Source organism: Poecilia latipinna, unplaced genomic scaffold (genome assembly GCF_001443285.1).
Source record: "Poecilia latipinna isolate Pla-1442-1.1 unplaced genomic scaffold, P_latipinna-1.0 Scaffold148, whole genome shotgun sequence".
NCBI classification, from domain to species: domain Eukaryota; kingdom Metazoa; phylum Chordata; class Actinopteri; order Cyprinodontiformes; family Poeciliidae; genus Poecilia; species Poecilia latipinna.
The window spans coordinates 444,748-451,105 of NW_015112764.1; positions in this window are offsets into that span (position 1 = coordinate 444,748).

Sequence of the window (6,358 nt, forward strand, 5' to 3'; positions counted from 1 at the left end):
GGTCTTTAACGGAGGCACAGGTCCCTGCTGGCCCCTGTCCACAGCAGTCTATGATCACGAGTTACCCTTAAACAACTTTCTATTCTTAATGTAGCCAAGATGGCCTCTGTGTCCCACCAATGCTGGTTGATGCATATCCTGCACATACCAAAGCAAGACAAATTTATTTGTATATAATAATTCATACACTAGGTGGCTCTTCAGACAACCCAGAAAGGAACAAATATAAACAAAATGTCAGATTAATGTATAAACATATAAATGCATAAAAAAATAAAATGTATGTGTTGGTTATACGACTCAAGAGGAAAGAGACTGGAGTCAGCAGTTGTCGAGTACTCAATATTTTTCTTTACTTTTATCTTCTGTTTCATACCTTACAGTTCAGTTCCATTCAGATCAGCACAACACATTTGTCAAAACAAGAGGGAGAATCTCCCCCTCATCTCAACCACCTGGTTTTTAAAGGATGGGCTCCCATCTGAACTAATTAGAGGGGTGGAGTCATTTTCAGCTAAAAACAAACAAACATGTGCACTAAACTATACCTAGAAAGTGTCTATCAAGTTACCATTAACTCAAACACAACTAAAAACAAAACTAGAAACAAACAATCTGGAATCCAGTCAAAATAGAAATGCATCTCTCCCTCTCTGAAAATGGATTTTCCCAATGAGGCTGATTGGAAACACCAGGTCCTTGTCAGCGCTGCTCATGGGCGCGCTTCCACGGCAACACAGGACCAGGTGACCTCAAAGAGATGAGAAAGATGATTAAAACAAATCAAACCACCTCCCAAAACAATACATTCACCCAAATAACCCAGAATATATAAAGAACATGCAAAACAGCACCTCTTAGGGAGGGGGTAAATCCCTCACAGTATGCAACTAAAATCATATCATTAGTTAAAATTAGCTGGACAGAGTTATGTCTAATTTAGCTAAGTTGCACATTATCTGCTGTATGCGATATCTTAAAATCTGCTTAATTTCATATTTGATTAACAGCAACAACAACTATCTTCTGTGTAATTGTAAATAAGGACAGAAACAAAAATAAAGGATCAACATTTATTATTGTTTTGCGCCACTAAATCTAACTTACTATAGAGTAAAACCAGCTGAATTGTTTTCAATCAAATTTTCAGAGAATTTGAATTTTTCAAGCTTATTATTTTGAATCAGTTTCAAGTTTTTCCCATTTTAAATGCCAGAGATATTTGTCTTTTGCTTTTGTTTTGCGTCACCTTATAACAGTCAAATGAAAATAAAACACACAGATGACTCAAGGTTATGTTGAAAACAGTTTTTTTCTGTTTAAATGACCCTTTTCTATTTGCTGACTTTAATTAAACAAAAATGTATTTTGTTCAACTGATTTCTTTCTCTTCTTTAGCTTAATTTTTAAAGGACAAACCACATTCAATCTAAAAACTGTTTTAAAGAACATCTTACAAATGAGAAAATTAGAAAAGCAACATTAACAAAACAGCCCTGGTGAGTAAAGGATGGTTAAAGTGCTTATCAACAGCGCTGCCTGTGTGAGTATCTGTTGAACTGATACAACAGGTGAATCCCTAACGCAGCATCCTGAAAATCTTTTGACAGAGACGGAGCTTCCATCTGACACAACCCGCTGTGAGTGTAATCAATTAGCAGAGCGAACCAATCAGCAAAGCACACTCCAGCTACCGCGCCGGAACATCGCTTTCTGATAATTGGTAAACTGTCCTCCCACAGATTTGATGAATATCTGTAGTGTTTGTGGGAAAGAAGATCTCTCATGAAATTTGATCAGGGCCACTTCAGATGAAACTGAACATTGTGTTCATGAGACATAAAGAGAGGAAGGCAAAGAGATGGGAGACTGGGATCCAGAATCTGGAGAGGAGGGTGTGAGGGGGTTAGCGTTGGGTGTGTGGCTCATTAACTCAGTAGATGTAATCAGTGGGAGGGAGCGGGACATTTTGCCATCGACTAATGAGCAATATGGGTAGTTTGCTGGTGAAGCCTCGCCGTATTCTCATCGGCTGAACTCTGCTGTCAGCTCTGAGGCTCCGCTGTAGCACAACTGAGTCGTGTGCAGATGATTATGTTTTCATATTTAGAGGTAGACTGGGGTGATAAGAGATACATGCACAGTAAATGTGTGGTTCTTTGAGAACTGAAACATCATCTCGTAGCAGCAGTAGCACTGTCATTTTCTCACGCATGTAATGTTTTCTGTTTGAAATGCCACATTAAAACCCCCCTGAGTTATTCCCATTTAAATCTGAACTTTCCATGCCATACCATCTACTGGCATACTCAGTGCTTTGAAACACATTTATACTCTGAACGTTCTCCCCGAATTGATCACGTTAGAACCACAACTTACACTTCAGTTTATTGTTATGATTTTATAGGTAACAACTAAATAGTCCACAATGTGTAACTTAATTTCAGCATAAATGTAATTGTTCTGTGAAGCATCACAAACACCACATATTTGACCAGCCATGTTTTCTGTCATTGGATCCATGCATTCTTCTCAGCATAGCTGTGTCAGACACATTTTGCACTTGCGAAACGGTGACAAATTAATAGTAAGGGAACTAGCAAATCTGAAAAGTTGCTGTTTCACAAAAAAAAAAAAATGTCACTTGTAGCCACGACACCCATTTATTGATTTTCGGACCCAACTCTGTTCCAGCCCACCTCCCCCACAAGAGACACAAACAGCAGCGCTAATTGACATTTACCTGTTGAGACATGAGAGCGACAGTGAGCGCCTTCGCTGACCAGCCGGCACTGCGTGTGCTTAATTGCCATTGGCTCGCTGAGTCAGGAGCAGTCACTGTGCTCTATGTGCCCACTGGTGGCGAACCGTTGTAACTGCAGTCCAGCGCATCTCAGCAAGAGAAGTGCAACTTAAGAGCACAGCCATCACGAGAAAAATAGAAGCAAGTAAACAAAAAAAGAAAAGGGAGGAGGTGTAATTATTTCTGATGTCCATTCTGTCACAGGAAGATGCCCATCTTCCAAGACAGCAACCCACAAACATACAGGCAGATATCTCTGTGTTAGAACTGTCCAGTTAAAGTCCAGATCTAAATCTAATTGAGAAAATGTCTGTTTATAGATATTTTCCATCCAATTTTAGTTAACTTCTGCTGTTTCACAAAGAAGAATGGGTAGAAAAAAAGTGGAAGTCTGGTTTGGACAGATCACATCAGGTCAGGAGCTTCATCTGCTGTGAAAGGAAGTTCCACACACACAAATCCAGCTGTACGGACAGTTTTCCAGGGCAGAGGCGAATCAGCTGTCTATCCACACTCTTTGATCAGATTCTGGGTGTAATCTCACACATAGTAGCAACTTGGTGACATATTTCAATTCTCCAGAGAAGCAAGAATTTATCACTTTTCTTCCCCAGATTGACACATGCTCTGTGCTTTGTGCTGGCTTGCTTAGGACTTTACACCAAGAAGCATCAGATTTACAGCCAACAGTGGCTTTGTATTGTGTCACACCTGTGGACTCATTTTTTCTCATCTCTGCGTTGCTTTCCAAACTTCAGTAATCAATGAGTGTTTACACTTTATCAAATTCATCACATTAGGTCATGTGTAAAGTACATATAGAAACTCAGAGTTGCAAAAAATGATACTTTGGACATTTTTGGCATCCGAATGCATCAATGACTCTTAGCTGCTGATTAAATGCACAGCGAGATGAAGCTGGAGTATTATTTACTCAAAGCTACATCATTTTTATTTTTCCTTCAACCTTGAAACCCAATGAAAATACAAATTGTATGTACACCTTTTCTACTCATTGTTTGAAGATAAATCAAACCAACATTTCTTGCTTTATTTTAGTTAGAATTGCCAATATTATTTCTATCTGCTAAATGCCAACAGAAATAATATGTCAGGTATTTATTTATATCTTCAAAATCAGAACTAAATGTCTTGGGTCAAGCCTTTTGGGTTTCCGTCTACAAACTTCTCCCAGCAGTTTGATGAAGTTCTGGTTCATTTCAGATACATCTATGGCTGTTGTAAACGAATATTTAGTAATCGAGTAATCTATCGATTATTCTTACGATTAATCGAGCAATCGGATAAAAATAGATAAAATAAAACCTTGGTAAATGTTACATAACAGCAGTGTTACTATCGCATATCCACATCAGTCCAATTTTTCACATTTGAGCTTCCTTAACAGTAAATCACTTTCTAAGTTAACCTGAAGAAAAAAAAAAACAAGAATCTGAAGTTATATTCAATGTAATAATAAAGAGGCAGGCTCACAAATACACTTATAAAAAAATATCTATACTCCAGCTTTTGGTTTCTGTATTCATCTTCAGTCAGTTTTATAGATGAACTCTCACCTTGCCCAGACGTTTATAGCTTTTGTGTTCATGTCAGACGGGATTTGACACCTTCATCCGTCACACACAGAAACACATCTACCAGCTACGTGCCGTCACAGTGTGCTCCACTACACATTTGTATAAATACACCTGCAGCGCTTGTCCCTGCTGTTCGCTCTGAACCGGCCACCAGGCAGCAGCTCCGGGAGCAGAAAAGCTGCCGTACTCCAGGCTTCGCTCCCGTCATTTTAAGGATGCTTATTGGTTCCCCGAAAAATGACAAAGACCTGGACATTATCATGAATCAATAAAATCCTCCCAGGTCAAACTTGAAAACTGGATGTTATGCTGCTAACACTTAGCTTTTGTCAATAACTCAGACAGAAGTGAGAGCTCTGCGCAATGCAAGTAATAACCCGGCTGGAACACAGTGAATTAAATAATAAAATATAAATTAACGAAGCTTCAAAGCAGATTTTGATAATCGAGGTACTCGAATCACTCGAGGAATTGTTATAGCCCTACAGACATCAGACCCGCTCTCCAATTATTTAGAAGACGGAGATCAGGACTTTGTGACGGTCATGTCAAACATCGACTCTGTTGTTTCTAAGCACTTCTTCAGGTCATTGTCCATCTGAAGACCTTGTTCCACCTCAGCTTTAACTTTCTGTCTGATGTCTTTAGACGTTGCTTCAGTATTTCTACAAAATGTTCTTTCCTCATGATGGCATCCATCCTATGAAGTGGCATCCGTTCCCCAGCCCCACATGATGCTGCCACTCCCCTACCTTACAGTTAAGATAGTACAGACATAACAGATTTTCCTGGTAATGTCTGAAATGTAACGAGAAACTGTTTTAAATTTGTTTTTCTCCGCTGGTAAATAAGTCATGTATACTGTCCATCTTTGAGTGAATGATTTACATAATTAAATTAGGGGAATTTAAGAGTTCAGTTTTATTTTTGGAATAATCTGAGTAATTAAAGTTTTATCAACATGGGAGAGCTGTTAGAGTTGAGGCCAACCCATCTGCACAACCTCCATAATTTGTGTTGAACAAGGAGACTTGATGTGCATCTTAATCAACCTCCTAGACCCCCTTATGGTAATACTGTTCCTGAGTTTTGCTCAGTGTGCAGTTTGTGGTATAGACAGTTTGGCTCATTGTTTTCATTACAGGCTGGCACCAAAGAAACTTTTCTGTAGTTTATATCCATATTCAGTGAAATGTTAGGTGTCTGCCTGTGTGGTGATACAGCCAGAATATCTGACAGAGCTGTATTGTGGTTGATGGTTTGGAACCTTGGCACTAAACCACAGGACAGGATTACTACACTGAAAAGTTTTTCTTTATTATTTAAGATCAATTCATTCAGATTTGGGAAAAACAAAATAATATTACAAACAAAATAACAATTCTGTATTTGCATAAAAAAAAGAAAAACGATTCAAGGCAAATGCCGTGTAAAGATGATTGAAACCAGGCATGTGGTGCATTTATTAAAGCAGAGCTCGCATCCCCATCATAAAGACTAACCATATGGGGCACATTATGGGCCAACCATGCGGTGTCGTCAAAGTGACAAGACACAGTGATTTAGTGCTGCTAGAAGTGGATGGATCCACGCTTACCTTCAAAGTCATCCGTCTCCTTTCTGGCTCAGTGTGAGTCTAAAAGCCCCCAGGGACACAGTGAAGCATGTTGAGCATTCAAGGATCTCTCAATTGCTGCCTTTAATTTCCCTTCCACTGCTGGTCTGTCTCCATTAGCTGTGACGATTCTCTGAAATGTGAGGAATACACAATATGGCAGCTTTTTTCTGACATAGAGCCTTTTTTTAGCTTGCATCTTAGCTCTCGTGTCATTTTCTGCTGCAAAGGCTTTATTCCAACTCTGTGGTTGCAGATCACAGAGAGGACAGGGAAATGTGACTGAACAGTCAGACTGGTTTTTCTTTTGGTATCTGTTTATCTGGTTTCATCGAGTGACAC